The 18,510-nt window shown below is 39.1% G+C and overlaps 1 non-coding gene across 1 annotated transcript; it reads right to left on the bottom strand.

Annotated features, from left to right (window-relative positions):
* Window positions 1–1,619: 1,619 nt before the first annotated feature.
* On the bottom strand, window positions 1,620–1,727 carry LOC130959034 (small nucleolar RNA R71). The gene has a single exon (XR_009078131.1). It is a non-coding gene; the product is annotated as a small nucleolar RNA R71 (small nucleolar RNA).
* Between the last annotated feature and the right edge of the window lie 16,783 nt (window positions 1,728–18,510).

Below are 18,510 nucleotides of genomic sequence, written 5' to 3'. Positions count from 1 at the left end.
GTCTTAGACTAGCATTGCAATGATTCCTGGAATCCAAATTAAGAATTCTGAAACCTTTATTTTCTATTTTCATATAATTTTCGAAAAAGCACAAAAAAATTACAAAATCATAAAAACCAAAAATATTTTATGTTTCTTGTTTGAGTCTAGTGTCTAATTTTAAGTTTGGTGTCTTGCATGCATTGATCTTGGTTCTATTTTCAAGTCAATAGTACAGGGAACTGAAGATTCAGAACATGCAGCAGAGGAATTACACAAAAAAAGCTGGGCGTTCAAAACGCCCAGTGAAGAAGGACAGACTGGCGTTTAAACGCCAGCCAGGGTGCCTGGTTGGGCGTTTAACGCCCAAAAAGGTAGTGCATTGGGCGTTAAACGCCAGAATGTGCACCATTCTGGGCGTTTAACGCCTGGATGGCACAAGAGGGAAGATTTTGTTTTCAAATCAATTTTTTTTCAAGTTTTCAAAGTTTTTCAAAATCAAATCTTTTTCAAATCAAATCTTTTCAATCAAATGTTTTCAAAATCAATTTCTTTCCTTTTTCAAAGATACTTGCTATCAATTAATGATTTGATTGAACACTTTAAGTATGTTGCCTTTTCTGTTGAGAAAGGTTTAATGTTTGAATCATATCTTTTCTTGTTAGCCAAGTCATTAATTTTTAAAATCAAATCTTTTTAAAATTGTTTTCAAATCATATCTTTTCAATCACATCTTTTTAAAAGCATAACTTTTCAATCATATCTTTTTAATCAAATCTTTTTCAAAAATAGTTTTCAATCATATTTTTTTTTCAAAAATCACTTGATTTCTTTCCCACTTTTAGTTTTCGAAAATTATCAATCAATTTTTCAAAATGTTCTTAAAATCTTTTTAACTTAATTTTCGAAAAATCTCTTCCCCTCTTCTCACATCCTTCTATTTGTGGAGTACCACTCCTCCTCAATGCACAATTCGAACTCTATCTCACTAAGTTCGAATTCTTCTACTTCTTCCTTCTATTTTTCTTTTCCTCTGACACCTCAAGGAATCTCTATACTGTGACATAGAGGATTCCAGATTTTCTTGTTCTCTTCTCTTTCATATGAGCAGGAACAAAGACAAAGGCATTCTTATTGAAGCTGACCCTGAACCTGAAAGGACCTTGAAGCAAAAGCTAAGAGAAGCTAAGGCACAACTCTCTATAGAGGACCTGACAGAAATCTTCAAAGAAGAAGAACCCATGGCAGCCGAAAATAACAACAATGCCAACAATGCAAGGAAGGTGCTGGGTGACTTTACTGCACCTACTCCCGACTTCTATGGGAGAAGCATCTCTATCCCTGCCATTGGAGCAAACAACTTTGAGCTTAAGCCTCAATTAGTTTCTCTAATGCAACAGAATTGCAAGTTCCATGGACTTCCATTGGAAGATCCTCATCAGTTTTTAGCTGAATTCTTGCAAATCTGTGACACTGTCAAGACTAATGGGGTTGACCCTGAGGTCTACAGACTTATGCTATTCCCTTTTGCTGTAAGAGACAGAGCTAGAATATGGTTGGACTTACAACCTAAAGACAGCCTTTGGGAAAAGCTAGTCAATGCCTTCTTGGCAAAGTTCTTTCCACCTCAAAAATTGAGTAAGCTTAGAGTGGAAGTCCAAACCTTCAGACAGAAGGAAGGAGAATCCCTCTATGAAGCTTGGGAAAGATACAAACAATTGATCAGAAAGTGTCCCTCTGATATGCTTTCTGAATGGAGCATCATAGGTATTTTCTATGATGGTCTCTCTGAACTGTCCAAGATGTCTTTGGATAGCTCTGCTGGAGGATCTCTTCATCTGAAGAAGACGCCTGCAGAAGCTTAAGAACTAATTGAAATGGTTGCAAATAACCAATTCATGTACACTTCTGAAAGGAATCCTGTGAACAATGGGACTAATCAAAAGAAAGGAGTTCTTGAGATTGATACTCTGAATGCCATATTGGCTCAGAACAAGATATTAACTCAACAAGTCAATTTGATTTCTCAAAGTCTGTCTAGAATGCAAAATGCACCAAGCAGTACTAAGGATGCTTCATCTGAAGAAGAAGCCTATGATCCTGAGAACCCTTCAATGGAAGAGGTGAATTACCTAGGAGAATCCTATGGAAACACCTATAATTCTTCATGGAGAAATCACCCAAATTTCTCATGGAAGCATCAACAGAAACCTCAACAAGGTTTCAACAACAATAATGGTGGAAGAAACAGGTTTAGCAATGGCAAGCCTTTTCCATCATCTTCTCAGCAACAGACAGAGAATTCTAAGTAGAACCACTCTGACTTAGCAACCATGGTCTCTGATCTAATCAAAACCACTCAAAGTTTCATGACTGAAACAAGGTCCTCCATTAGGAATTTGGAGGCACAAGTGGGACAGCTGAGTAAGAAAATTACTGAACTCCCTCCTAGTACTCTTCCAAGCAATACAGAAGAAAATCCAAAAGGAGAGTGCAAGGCCATCAACATGGCCGAATTTGGAGAGGAAGGAGAGGAAGTGAACGCCACTGAGGAAGACCTCAATGGGCGTGCACTAGCCTCCACTGAGTTCCCCAATGAGGAACCATGGGAATCTGAGGCTCAAAATGAGACCATAGAGATTCCATTGGACCTACTTCTGCCATTCATGAGCTCTGATGAGTATTCTTCCTCTGAAGAGGATGAGTATGTCACTGAAGAGCAAGTTGCTAAATACCTTGGAGCAATCATGAAGCTAAATGACAAGTTATTTGGAAATGAGACATGGGAGAACAAACCTCCTTTGCTCACCAAAGAACTGGATGACTTGTCTAGGCAGAAATTACCTCAAAAGAGACAAGATCCTGGGAAGTTTTCAATACCTTGTACCATAGGCACCATGACCTTCAAGAAGGCTCTGTGTGACTTAGGGTCAAGTGTAAACCTCATGCCTCTCTCTGTAATGGAGAAGCTAGGGATCTTTGAGGTACAAGCTGCAAGAATCTCACTAGAGATGGCAGACAATTCAAGAAAACAAGCTTATGGACTTGTAGAGGATGTTTTGGTGAAGATTGAAGACCATTACATCCCTGCTGATTTCATAGTCCTAGAGACTGGGAAGTGCATGGATGAATCCATCATCCTTGGCAGACCCTTCCTAGCCACAGCAAAGGCTATGATTGATGTTGATAGAGGTGAACTGATCATTCAAGTGAATGAGGAGTCCTTTGTGTTTAAGGCTCAAGGATATCCCTCTGTCACCATGGAGAGGAAGCATGAAGAGCTTCTCTCAAGACAGAGTCAAACAGAGCCCCCACAGTCAAACTCTAAGTTTGGTGTTGGGAGGCCACAACCAAACTCTAAGTTTGGTGTTGAACCCCCACAGTCAAACTCTAAGTTTGGTGTTGGGAGGTTCCAACATTGCTCTGAGCATCTGTGAGGCTCCATGAGAGCCCACTGTCAAGCTATTGACATTAAAGAAGCGCTTGTTGGGAGGCAACCCAATCTTACTATATTTTATCTATTTCCCTTTGTTATTTTATGTTTTCTGTAGGTTGATGATCATGAGAAGTCACAAGATCAATTGAAAAAGCAAAAACAGAATGAAAAACAGAAAGAAAAACAGCACACCCTGGAGGAAGATGTTGCTGGCGTTTAAACGCCAGTAAGGCTAGCAGTTGGGCGTTTAACGCCCAGTCTGGCACCATTCTGGGCGTTTAATGCCAGAAAGGGGCACCAGACTGGCGTTAAACGCCAGAAAAGGGCAAGAACCTGGCGTTAAACGCCAGAAATGGGCACCAGCCCGGCGTTTAACGCCAGATTTGGCACAAAACGCAAATTTTCTTGCCACTTGGTGCAGGGATGACTTTTCTTTGACACCTCAGGATCTGTGGACCCCACAGGATCCCCACCAACCCCACCACCCTCTTTCTTCTTCACCCATTCACCAATCACCTCAACACCCCTTCCCCAAAAACCCTTCACCTATCAAATCCCATCTTTCTCTTCACCACTCACATCCATCCTTCATAAAACCCCACCTACCTCACCCTTCAAATTCAAACCACTTTCCCTCCCAAACCCACCCATACATGACCAAACCATGAGCCCCCCTCTCCTATATAAACCCTTCTTCACTCCTTCATTTTCACACAACCTAAACACCACTTCGCCCCCTCTTTGGCCGAACACAAAGCCATTCCCTTCTTCCTCATTTCTTCTTCTTCTACTCTCTTCTTTCTTCTTTTGCTCGAGGACGAGCAAACCTTTTAAGTTTGGTGTGGTAAAAGCATTACTTTTTGTTTTTCCATAACCATTTATGGCATCCAAGGCTGGAGAAACCTCTAGAAAGAGAAAAGAGAAGGCAAAAGCTTCCACCTCCGAGTCATGGGAGATGGAGAGATTTATCTCAAGGGTGCATCAAGACCACTTCTATGAAGTTGTGGCCTTGAAGAAGGTGATCCCCGAGGTCCCTTTTTCACTCAAAAAGAGTGAATATCCGGAGATCCGACATGAGATCCGAAGAAGAGGTTGGGAAGTTCTTACCAACCCCATTCAACAAGTCGGAATCTTAATGGTTCAAGAGTTCTATGCCAATGCATGGATCACCAAGAACCATGATCAAAGTGTGAACCCGGATCCAAAGAATTGGCTTACTATGGTTCGGGGGAAATACTTGGATTTTAGTCCGGAAAATGTAAGGTTGGCATTCAACTTGCCTATGATGCAAGGAGATGAACATCCTTACACTAGAAGGGTCAACTTTGATCAAAGGTTGGACCAAGTCCTCACTGACATTTGTGAAGAGGGCGCCCAATGGAAGAGAGATTCAAGAGGGAAGCCGGTTCAATTAAGAAGGCATGACCTCAAGCCTGTGGCTAGAGGATGGTTGGAGTTTATCCAACGCTCAATCATCCCTACTAGCAACCGGCCTGAAGTTACTCTAGACCGGGCCATCATGATCCATCGCATCATGATTGGAGAAGAAGTAGAAGTTCATGAGGTTATAGCCCAAGAACTCTATAAGGTGGCGGACAAGTCCTCTACCTTAGCAAGGTTAGCCTTTCCTCATCTCATTTGTCACCTCTGTTATTCAGTTGGAGTTGTCATAGAGGGAGACATCCTTATTGATGAGGACAAGCCCATCACTAAGAAATGGATGGAGGAAACAAGAGACCCCTCTCATCATGAGATCCCTGAGATGCCTCAAGGGATGCACTTTCCTCCACAAGACTATTGGGAGCAAATTAACACCTCCCTAGGAGAATTGAGTTCCAACATGGGACAACTAAGGGTGGAGCACCAAGAACATTCCATCCTCCTCCATGAAATTAGAGAAGATCAAAGAATCATGAGAGAGGAGCAACAAAGACAGGGAAGAGACATTGAGGAGCTCAAGCACTCCATAGGATCTTCAAGAGGAAGAACAAGCCGCCATCACTAAGGTGGACCCATTCTTTAATTTCCTTGTTCTTTGTTTTTCTGTTTTTCGAATTTTAGTGCTTATGTTTATCTATGTTTGTGTCTTGTGATCATTAGTGTCTTAGTGTCTATGCCTTAAAGTTATGAATGTCCTATGAATCCATCACCTTTCTTAAAATGAAAAATGTTCTTAATTGAAAAAGAGAAGAATTGCATGAATTTCAGATTTTATAACAGATTAATTATTTTGATGTGGTGGCAATACTTTTGTTTTCTGAATGTATGCTTAAACAGTGCATATGTCTTTTGAATTTGTGGTTTATGAATGTTGGCTCTTGAAAGAATGATGAAAAAGGAGACATGTTACTGAGGATCTGAAAAATCATAAAAATGATTCTTGAAGCAAGAAAAAGCAGTGAATACAAAAAAAAACGGAAAAAAAAAACGAAAAAAAAGGGGAGAAAGAAAAAAAAGAAAGAAATAAGGTTGTGATCCAAGGCAAAAAGAGTGTGCTTAAGAACCCTGGACACCTCTAATTGGGGACTCTAGCAAAGCTGAGTCACAATCTAAAAAGGTTCACCCAATTATGTGTCTGTGGCATGTATGTATCCGGTGGTAATATTGGAAGACAGAGTGCTTTGGGCCACGGCCAAGACTCATAAAGTAGCTGTGTTCAAGAATCATCATACTTAACTAGGAGAATCAATAGCACTATCTGGATTCTGAGTTCCTAAAGAAGCCAATCATTCTGAATTTCAAAGGATAGAGTGAGATGCCAAAACTGTTCAAAGGCAAAAAGCTAAAAGCCCCGCTCATCTAATTAATACGGATCTTCATAGATGTTTTTGGAATTCATTGCATATTCTCTTCTTTTTATCTTATTTGATTTTCAGTTGCTTGGGGACAAGCAACAATTTATGTTTGGTGTTGTGATGAGCGGATAATTTATACGCTTTTTGGCATTGTTTTTAGTATGTTTTTAGTATGATCTAGTTAGTTTTTAGTATATTTTTATTAGTTTTTAGTTAAAATTCACTTTTCTGGACTTTACTATGAGTTTGTGTGTTTTTCTGTGATTTCAGGTATTTTCTGGCTGAAATTGAGGGACCTGAGCAAAAATCTGATCCAGAGACTGAAAAGGACTGCAGATGCTGTTGGATTCTGACCTCCCTGCACTCGAAGTGGATTTTCTGGAGCTACAGAAGCCCAATTGGCGCGCTCTCAACGGCGTTGGAAAGTAGACATCCTGGGCTTTCCAGCAATATATGATAGTCCATACTTTGCCCAAGATTTGATGGCCCAAACCGGTGTTCAAAGTCACCTTCAGAATTCCCAGCGTTAAACGCCGGAACTGGCACCAAAGTGGGAGTTAAACGCCCAAACTGGCACAAAAGCTGGCGTTTAACTCCAAGAAGAGTCTCTACACGAAAATGCTTCAATGCTCAGCCCAAGCACACACCAAGTGGGCCCGGAAGTGGATTTTTATGTCATTTACTCATCTTTGTAATTCTTAAGCTACTAGTTCCCTATAAATAGGACCTTTTACTATTGTATTTTCATCTTTTGATCACTTTAGATCTCTAGATCATCTTTGGACATCTAGTTCTTAGATCATTGGGGGGCTGGCCTCACGGCCATGCCTAGACCTTGTTCTTATGTATTTTCAACGGTGGAGTTTCTACACACCATAGATTAAGGTGTGGAGCTCTGCTGTACCTCGAGTATTAATGCAATTACTATTGTTCTTCTATTCAATTCCGCTTGTTCTTGTTCCAAGATATCACTTGTTCTTCAACTTGATGAATGTGATGATTCGTGACACTCATCATCATTCTCACCTATGAACGTGTGTGACAACCACCTCCGACCTTAGATTGGGTGAATATCTCTTGGACCTGATACCTGCATGGTTGATCGCCTGACAACCGAGCGCTCGCCTGACAAACGAGCCAGTCATTCCGTGAGATCAGAGTCTTCGTGGTATAGGCAAGAACTGATGGCGGCATTCAAGAGAATCCAGAAGGTCTAACCTTGTCTGTGGTATTCTGAGTAGGATTCAATGATTGAATGACTGTGACGTGCTTCAAACTCCTGAGGGCGGGGCGTTAGTGACAGACGCAAAAGAATCACTGGATTCTATTCCGGCCCGATCAAGAACCAACAGCTGGATAGCCGTGCCGTGACAGGGTGCGTTGAACATTTCCACTGAGAGGATGGGAGGTAGCCACTAACAACGGTGAAACCCTTGCATAAGCTTGCCATGGAAAGGAGTAAGAAGGATTGGATGAAGACAGTAGGAAAGCAGAGAGACGGAAGGGACAAAGCATCTCCATTCGCTTATCTGAAGTTCTCACCAATGGAATACATAAGTATCTCTATCTTTATCTTTATGTTTCATTCATCATCTATATCCATTTGAGTCTGCCTGACTAAGATTTACAAGGTGACCATAGCTTGCTTCATACCAACAATCTCTGTGGGATCGACCCTTACTCGCGTAAGGTTTATTACTTGGACGACCCAGTACACTTGCTGGTTAGTTGTGCAAAGTTGTAGTGATCACAATTTCGTCCACCACCAACCCAGAAATCAACCTTACAGTGTTACAAACAAACTCTAGTATTCCTAGACCTGTTTTCCAAAAAGAAGAGGATATAGATGAACAGTCTATTCAAACCCCAACATATTCCTCCATGAATGATGATGTCCATGTTAACTAAAGACTTTGTCATAGATAGGGAAGCCTTGCGAAGGAACGTCAACTCTGAAGAATGGAAACTTCAGAGGAGATGGTACTTGCAAACCTTTAAGGCTCATCAAATTTCAAACTTTCGGGAGGAATTTTATCACTTTCTCAACCAAGCCAAGATGCACAATCCTTTCTTTGAATGGTTCTATGCTTATAGCATAAAAAATAATATAGACTACCCTTTTAAAGCAGATAGTAGTACATCTCATTCTGCGAACGTTATTTCCACCTGGAAAATTTAGGAGCGGGAATTTGTTATGTTAGAATTTCCCCCAACAGGAAAGTTCATCCTTACAAATAACCTAGATACTAAACAAACTGCTGTCATGGCCTCACCCTTCAAAACAAAAAATTTAGACGAACCCATTGGACTTAAAGATATCAAGAATATCATGGAACAGGTCAATTATACCAACAAATATCTCCAAACTTTAGGCCAAAAGCTCAGCTCCCGAAGTAACAGTACCCACGAATCTCCTAAAACTCTAGAAAAACCCCTGTTTAAACCTTTTAAGATCAACCCAAAGATTAGACAACCTCAAATCTTCTATTTTCAAACAAGATTCAGGTACCTCTGAATTTGTACACAAAATAGATCATCTTCTCAGCCAAATGACCATCCCTGACACTTTGCAAACCACTCAATCATCCACAAGAGTTACTAGGCAATCAGTTAAAACATCCATTAATATTCTCTATGAAGAGTCCCAAGACTCAGAAAATGGTTCATATTAACCCAGAATCAACCCCATCATGACCACCTCCATTACAAAATGGAAAGGTCTTACTAAACTTTATCAACGCTATCATCTCCAAAATACTGCTCCTCACCTAGCTTTGGAAGACAGAGAGCTAGGCTTCAACAGTTTCAATGCAAACAACGTCTATGAATGGAACATAGATGGAAAAATGGAGTATAACATCATGCATATGTTACAACATATGACAATGGTATGTACGGCCTATCAAACTGCCCATGAAAGCTCTGAAGAAACAATAGCTTAAAGGATGGTGGGATAATTATCTCATAAATGATGAAAAAGATGCCATCCTTTTAGCAGTTAAAACCAATGATAATGGAGAGCCTATTCTTAATGAGAATGGGGAAACCATCCCTGATGCTGTTAGCTCCTTGATCTTTACTAAAGCAAACCATTTCATAAGTGATCCATCTTTGTAGAAAGATCGGTCTGCTGAACTTCTGTCCAATCTCAAATGTAAATCTCTGTCTGATTTCAAGTGGTGTAAAGATACCTTCTTAACTAGAGTCTTCACTAGAGAAGATAGCCAACAGTCGTTCTGGAAAGAAAAGTTCTTAACCGGACTCCCAAAATCCCTGGGAGATAAAGTTAGGGACAAAATCAAGAGCTTAACTCCAGTAGGAATTATTCCATACAATTTCTTAAGTTATGGCCAATTAATTTCTTATGTCCAAAAAGTGGCCTTAAAAACTTGTCAAGATGACAAAATTCAAAGGCAACTATCTCGCGAAAAGTCCCAAAACAAAAAAGATCTAGGTTCCTTCTGAGAACAGTTTGGCCAACCCTCCTGTAGTTAGAAAAAAAAAACAAAATAGTCTAACCAAAAAAACCGATGGCCCGATCAAAACCCACGGCAATGGAAACCCAGTAAGCATTACAAGCCTCCTCTTGGACAAAGGAAAGACAAATTATCTGCTTTAATTGCAAAAAACCGGGTCATATCAGTAAGTACTGTAGGCTCAAGAAGAAGATCAACAACCTCAACCTTGACCCTCAGATTAAGGAGCAGATTAATAACCTCTTCCTTGAAAGCTCCGAAGAAGAATCAAAACATGAATTTTTGGAGGACTTAAACAATATCCAGCATGATGATGATATATCCTCATCATCTAATGAATATTTTGAGCTCGATGTCATCACACAAGAACAAGATCTTCTTTTCGATGCCGTAAACACTATCTCAAATCCTGAACAGAGAAAATACTTCCTTCAGAAGCTCAAACAAACCTTAGAGACCAAAAATAAATCCAAAACCATGGTTATAAAAAACAAGTACGATGTCAAACCAATTTTCAAAAAATAAGTTTCTAAGCATGTTACTATTCCGGACCTTCAAAATGAAATTAATATTCTCAAGAAAGAAATTCATCTCATCAAACAACAACAACAACACCAGAATTGTTTGTCTCATATTTTGGACAAAGATTCTGATAACACTGAGGAAGACCCTTAGAATGATCAAAATTTTCAAAACCAAATTTTCTAAAATGAAGAGGATGACCAAATTGTTCAACTCTCAAAGGATGATCAAAAAGATGAGATAGCAGAAATTTTGCGGTTAGTCAGTCAATTAACCATCATGAAATTCTATATCGATATCCGAATTGTCATCTAGGATTTCATTTTGGAAACGGTAGCCTTGTTCGATACATGTGCAGATAAAAATTATATTTTGGAAGGATTAATCCCAACAAAATATTTTGAAAAAACTACAGTGCCCCTTAGTACAGCTAACTGTGACCGTTTACAAATTAAGTACAAGCTTTCTGAGGCAGTATAAAAAATGGTCTTTTATGGATAAAAACACCCTTACTCCTTGCCTAAGATTTAAGAAATCAGGTCATTTTGGGGACACCCTTTATTAGAGCTCTTTTCCCTTTAATGATGTCATACGACGGTATCACTACCTATATAGGAGGAACCCCGACAACCTTCCAATTTGTTTCAACCCCAGTTCATAGGACCCTTAACCTACTCCAATTCAAAACTAACCAAATCAACTTCTTGAAAGAAGAAGTCTCCTTCAAAACCCTTGAAACACAGTTACAAATGCCTCAAATCCAACAAAAGGTTAAATCCCTTCTTCAACAAATGCAAGAAATAATATGTTCAGATTTGCCTCACGCATTTGGAATAGAAAACAACATATTGTGGATCTTCCTTATGAAAAGAATTTTAAAGAAAGCCAGATTCCAACAAAGGCCAGACCCATACAAATGAATGAACAACTTCTCCAATATTGCCAAAAAGAAATTACAGACCTCTTGCACAGAAAGCTTATTAGGCCCAGTAAAAGCCCATGGTCTTGTCTAGCTTACTATGTCAACAAACAAGCGGAATTGGAAAGAGGCACCCCTAGGTTGGTTATTAATTATAAGCCTCTAAACCAAGCTCTACAGTGGATTATGTATCCAATTCCAAACAAAAAAGATTTGTTAGATAGAATGAACTTAGCAAGCATTTTTTCAAAATTTGACATGAAATCTGGGTACTGGCAAATCTAGATTAGCGAGGCGGATAGATACAAAACGGCATTCACAGTACCTTTCGGTCAGTACGAATGGAATATGATGCCTTTTAGCCTAAAAAATGCCCAATCCGAATTCCAAAAAATCATGAATGACATTTTCAATCCTTTTTTGGGCTTTGCCGTCATTTATATAGACGACATGTTAATTTTTTCCCAGTATTTGCAAGATCATTTTAAACATGTTAAAACTTTTATGCACACTATCAAACATAATAGTCTAGCTATTTCTAAATAAAAAATTAGTTTATTCCAAACTAAAATCCGTTTTCTTGGTCACATGATTCACCAGGGAACAATTACACCCATTGACAGGGCTATCCAATTTGCGGATAAATTCCCTTATCACATTTTGGAAAAGAATCAACTCCAAAGATTCCTTGGCTATATAAATTATGTAACCAATTTTATTCCAAATTTAAGTACCCTTATCAAACCTCTCCATGAGCGTCTAGGGAAAAAACCCCCTCCTTGGACAGATACCCATACAAAGGTTGTCAAACAACTCAAACTCAGTATCAAGGAACTCCCTTGTCTTTACCTCCCTATTCCACAGGCTTTCAAAATTGTTGAGACGGATGCTTCAGATCTGGATTATGGTGGCATCCTAAAACAAAAATGTAATAATAAAGAGTGCATCATTGCATTTACATCCAAGCATTGGAATGCCTCCCAACAGAATTATTCGACCATAAAAGAAGAAGTTTTGGCAATTGTTTTATGTATTTCAAAATTCCAATCTGATTTGTTGAACCAAAAGTTTCTTGTCAGAGTAGATTGTAAGTCCGCCAAAGACAATTTACAAAATGTCATAAAAAATCATGCATCCAAATACATTTTTGCTCACTCGCAAGCAATTTTAAGCATTTTTTATTTTGAAATTAAATACATTCAAGGAATCTCAAACTCTTTCCCTGATTACCTTACCCGTGAATATTTGCAGGGAAAGCCGCCACATGCCTAAAAGGGCAACATTAGCCTCTGTTAGAGGCAGGGGCATCCATCTAGCCTTACCAAGGCCAAGTAAAAAATTAGGGTCACACACGCCAACTGTGTCATCCACCCAACAACTGATGAAGAAGAATCTTCTTTGGTTTAGAATCAATCAAAACAAGAATTAATTCGTTGGTAGCATAGTCCAAACCAACAACGAATCCTTGTAAACAAATGTTTACAATTTCTAATTAACTGAGAGTACTTGAACCTCGGTTCGTCTTCCGTAGGAGTTGCAATTAAGTGTTTATCATTGGCTATGAGAGAACATGGGGAATTAAGAAAGCAAGAAAGCAAGAAATGTGAATAGCAAGAAAGCAAATAAATATGCAAGGAATGTAAATGGCAACTCTTGGTTAAAATTGGGGAATTTAGGACTCCTATCCTAGTTATGGACCACAAACATGGCAATTGTGTGAAATTAATCCCAATTAGTCAATCCTACTTGAGAATCAGTCAAAAGGGCATAATTGATCCCAATCCCTAAGTCCTAAGTCAACACTAGTGGGTTACCTAGTGTCAAGGGAAACCAAACCGATTAACAATCCTCACATAATGCGGAATGGACATCCACAACTCAATTCCACCCAAACACCCAATTTCTCAACCAAGAGTGTGAAAACTAAACATGCAAGAAATTAAACATCAAAGCAAGGAAAATTAAAATGCAAGAAACCTGTTGGCAAGTAATTGAGAGCTAAGGTTACCTATCCTAGATATTGACCACAAACACATGATGATTATGAAGAGCTAATCCTACTTGGTTAACCCTAACATCGAGGATAAGTCAAGTAGGCATAGTTGATTTCAATCCTTAAGTCCTATGTTAACACTAAGGGTCACATAGAGTCAATGGAGACCAAATCAACTAACTACTCTAATGTATCAAACAAGAATGGACATCAATGACTCAAGGGTCACCAAAGTCATTAATTTCAAGTCAAGAGTGAAGAAAAACTAAGTGAAAGCTAAGCCAAGGATTTTATCAAACACTTGGTGTGCATGAAAATAAAATAACATTAAATTGCATTAAAATAAATTCTAAAGCTACCAAACCAAGAAAATAGCAATAACAACTAAAGGAAGCAATAAATGACATGGAAACATAAAATTGCATTAATTGGAATTAAAATAACAAAAGTGTTCATAACATGAAAATTGATATAAAAGAGAAAATAACAAAAGGGAAAAAGAAGATGAAGACAAGAAAGCATAAAAACATAAATGAAACTACATTAAAACAATAATTAAAGTGCTGAAATTAAAAGAAAACTAAACTAAAAACCCTAATTCTAGAGAGAGGGATGAGCTTCTCTCTCTAGAAAACTAACAAAAACTTGTAAAAACCTAAACCTAAGTGCTCCCCCTTCATCCCTCTTTAATTTGGCTTGAAATAGCTTTAGAAATGGGTTGGTTTGGGTTTTGAGGGCCCAGAAATTGCCCCCAGCGATTTGTAATTAATAAGCTCACGTGTTAGGACTTGTGCATACGCACAGGTGTGTGCGTACGGACACTTGCTATTTTCTGACTTGTGCATATGCACAAATTGTGTGCAAACGCACAATTAGAGTTATGTCCACTATAGCAAGTTATATATCATTTCGAAGCCCCGGATGTTAGCTTTCCAATGCTGCTGGAACCGCCTCATTTGGATCTTTGTAGCTCAGGTTATGATCACTTTAGTACTGAGAGGTCAGGACTGGCAGATTTATAAATCTTTCATTTCTTGAGTTCTCCCATTTCGCATGCTTTCCTTCCACTTCTTCAACAAATACATCAAGGCATCAAATAGAATTGAAGTGAATAAAATTTAGCAATTATAAAGCTTAAAAAGCATGTTTTCACTTTCAAGCACAATTTAGGGAGAAATTATAAAACTATGCTATTTCAATGGATAAATGCAAGAAAAGTTGATGAAATCCACCCAAAGAAAGCAAATAAACATCATAAAATGTGGATTCATCAATAACCGACCCCAATAACCCAAGAGCCAACTGAGTCATCTACTCAGATCACAAAAAATATAGTTGAGTCATCTACTCAACCTCCAAGTAGCCTAACGGCAAAACAAACAAAGGCAGACTATGCTCTCCCAATCCAAACCTTGTTGGCCTTACAAGATGTAGGTCTCTCCAAACTTCCCAAAAAATCCTGGGTTGATATATGTGACAACTCAGATGATGAAGAAATTAAACTAACCAAACTTTTTTCACAAGTAGCAGCCCAAAAGACCATATGTAATGACCTAAACGGTAAAACAATTACCCAAACAAAATTACCCCAATCAATTCAGACCCAGACCCTAAATATACCAAAACCACAATCCACATAAATTTCAAAAAAAAAAATTCTCATCTGTCCTCTGGTGCACGAAATTGCAATCACACTTTTGCAATCCCGCACAACTAACCAGCAAGTGCACTGGGTCGTCCAAGTAATACCTTGCGTGAGCAAGGGTCGATCCCACGGAGATTGTCGGCTTGAAGCAAGCTATGGTTATCTTGTAAATCTTAGTCAGGATATCAGAAATTATCAGGATTGATTGTGAAAAGCAAAACAACATGAAATAGGTACTTGTTTGCAGTAATGGAGAATAGGTTGAGGCTTTGGAGATGCTCCATCTTCTGAATCTCTGCTTTCCTACTGTCTTCTTCATCAAACACGCAAGGTTCCTTCCATGGCAAGCTGTATGTAGGGTTTCACCGTTGTCAGTGGCTACCTCCCATCCTCTCAGTGAAAACGTTCCTATGCTCTGTCACAGCATGGCTAATCATCTGTCGGTTCTCGGTCAGGCCGGAATAGAATCCATTGATTCTTTTGCGTCTGTCACTAACGCCCCGCCTGCTAGGAGTTTGAAGCACGTCACAGTCATTCAGTCATTGAATCCTACTCAGAATACCACAGACAAGGTTTAGACCTTCCGGATTCTCTTGAATGCCGCCATCAGTTCTAGCTTATACCACGAAGATTCTGGTTAAGGAATCCAAGAGATATCTACTCAATCTAAAGTAGAACAGGGGTGGTTGTCAGGCACATGTTCATAGTTGAGAATGATGATGAGTGTCACGGATCATCACATTCATCCGGGTTAAGAACAAGTGATATCTTATAATGGAAGCAAGCATGATTGAATAAGAAACAGTAGTAATTGCATTAATCCATCAAGACACAGCAGAGCTCCTCACCCCCAACCATGGGGTTTAGAGACTCATGCCGTGGAAGGTATACAATGAAATGTGTAAAAATGTCATGAGGTTCAGATACAATGTCAAAAGATCCTATTAATAGTAGACTAGTAACCTAGGGTGTACAGAAATGAGTAAATGACGTAAAAATCCACTTCTGGGTCCACTTAGTGTGTGCTTGGGCTGAGCAGTGAAGCATTTTCGTGTAGAGACCTTTTCTGGAGTTAAACGCCAGCTTTCATGCCAGTTTGGGCGTTTAACTCCAAGTTTTATGCCAGTTCCAGCGTTAAACGCTGGAATTTCTGAGGCTGATTTGCCACGCCGGTTTGGGCCATCAAATATTGGGCAAAGTATGGACTATCATATATTGCTGGAAAGCCCAGGATGTCTACTTTCCAACGCCGTTGAGAGCCCGCCAATTGGGCTTCTGTAGCTCCAGAAAATCCACTTCGAGTGCAGGGAGGTCAGAATCCAACAGCATCTTCAGTCCTTTTCAGTCTCTGAATCAGATTTTTGCTTAGAACCTTCAATTTCAGTCAGAAAATACTTGAAATCACAGAAAAACACACAAACTCATAGTAAAGTCCAGAAAAGTGAATTTTAACTAAAAACTACTAAAAATATACTAAAAACTAACTAAAAGATACTAAAAACATACTAAAAACAATGCCAAAAAGGGTACAAATTATCCGCTTATCACAACACCAAACTTAAATTGTTGCTTGTCCCCAAGCAACTGAAAATCAAAATAGAATAAAAAGAAGAGAATATACTATAGACTCCAAAATATCAAAGAAACATAGTTCCAATTAGATGAGCGGGACTAGTAGCTTTTTGCCTCCGAACAGTTTTGGCATCTCACTCTATCCTTTGAAGTCCAGAATGATTGGCATCTATGAGAACTCAGAACTCAGATAGTGTTATTGATTCTCCTAGTTAAGTATAATGATTCTTGAACATAGCTAGTGTATGAGTCTTGGCTGTGGCCCAAAGCACTCTGTCTTCCAGTATTACCACCGGATACATACTTGCCACAGACACATAATTGGGTGAACCTTTTTAGATTGTGACTCAGCTTTGCTAGAGTCCCCAATTAGAGGTGTCCAAGGTTCTTAAGCACACTCTTTTTGCCTTGGTTCACAACTTTATTTCTTTCTTTTTCTTTCTTTTTCTCTTTTTTTTTTCGAAATTTTTTTTTTTGCTTCAAGAATCAATTTGATGATTTTTCAGATCCTCAATAACAGTTCTCTTTCTCCTCATTCTTTCAAGAGCCAACAATTTTAACATTCTCAAAACAACAAATTCAAAAGACATATGCACTGTTCAAGCATTCATTCAGAAAACAAAAAGTATTGTCTTCACATCAAACTAATTCAACTAGTTTCAAGGATTAATTTCGAAATCCTGTACTTCTTGTTCTTTTGTGGTTAAAGCATTTTTCATTTAAGAGAGGTGATGGATTCATAGGACATTCATAGCTTTAAGGCATAAACTTCAAATTTTATTAATTATGAATTAAGAACAAGACTCAGAAAATAAATATAAGATGAAACTAGAAATAGAAAACATAACAAAAAAAACGCAAAACATAGGCTCCTAATGATAGAGGTTTTCACAGAGTTAGGACTCAAAAACCTTGATTTTGAGAAGTGGATGCTCCCTCAGCTTGAGAGGAGAGCTTTTGGCGTTTCATCTCTTGGAGTTCACGCCCCTGCTTCTCTTGTTCCTTCAGCAATTTACAGAGCATGCAGTTCTGATTCTGCTGTTCTTCCTTAAGTTGCTCCATAGTCTCTTGCAACTTGGTGATAGATGCTTCTAGGCTGGCCCAGTAGCCAATTTCAGGAAATTCAGGGAGGAACTCCTACGCCCTCCTTTTGATAGAGTTGTCTTGCACTTGTCCTTCCATTGACTTCTTGGTGATTGGGTGTTCAATGGGTATGAATTCATCTACTCCCATTTTTACCCCAGCCTCTTTACAGAGCAAGGAGATCAAGCTTGGGTAAGCCAGTTTGGCTTCAGTGGAATTCTTATTTGCAATTGTGTAGATCTCACAAGCAATCACATGATGAACCTCCACTTCTTTTCCAAGCATAATGCAATGAATCATCACTGCTCTCTTGATAGTTACCTCAGAACGGTTGCTAGTGGGCAGTATGGAACGCCCAATAAAGTCTAGCCAACCTCTTGCAATTGGTTTGAGGTCTCCCCTCTTGAGTTGGTTTGGGACACCCTTAGAATTGGTTATCCACTTAGTTCCAGGGAGGCATATGTCCTCTAGAACTTGATCCAACCCTTTGTCTGCTCTCACCATTCTCCTATTAAAGGAGTCAAGATCATCTTGCAGTTGAGGCAACTTGAAGATTTCTCTTATTTTGTCCAGATGGAAGTACATAACTTTCCCTCTGACCATGGTTCTGTAGGTATGGTAAGCGGTTCCAGTCATTCTCTGCTTATCTGTTAGCCACAGATTTGAGTAGAATTCCTGAACCATGTTCCTTCCAACCTTTGTCTCAGGATTGGTTAGAACTTCCCATCCTCTGTTTCGAATTTGCTCTTGGATCCCCGGATATTCATCTTCTTTCAGATCAAATTTTACTTCCGGGATCACTGACCTCAGACCCATTATTTTGTGATAATGGTCTTCATGTTCTTTGGTTAAGAACTTCTCTTGATTCCAAAGATTCTTTGGATTATTCTCTTTCTTGCCTCTTAAATTGGTTTGTTTTCCCTTAGGAGCCATGATATTGATGAATCTTGGCTCAGTGATCACGGAAAAGCACACCAAACTTAGAGGCTTGCTTGTCCCCAAGCAAAAGAAAGGAAAGAAGAGAGAGAGAGGAGCAAATTCGAATGGTGTGGGCAATGAGGGGCCGAACGTGTTCTTATAAGGAGGGGAG

The sequence above is a fragment of the Arachis stenosperma genome, chromosome 10, assembly GCF_014773155.1.
Source record: "Arachis stenosperma cultivar V10309 chromosome 10, arast.V10309.gnm1.PFL2, whole genome shotgun sequence".
In the NCBI taxonomy this organism is placed as follows: Eukaryota; Viridiplantae; Streptophyta; class Magnoliopsida; order Fabales; family Fabaceae; genus Arachis; species Arachis stenosperma.
This window is presented reverse-complemented; position numbering and strand designations above follow the sequence as displayed.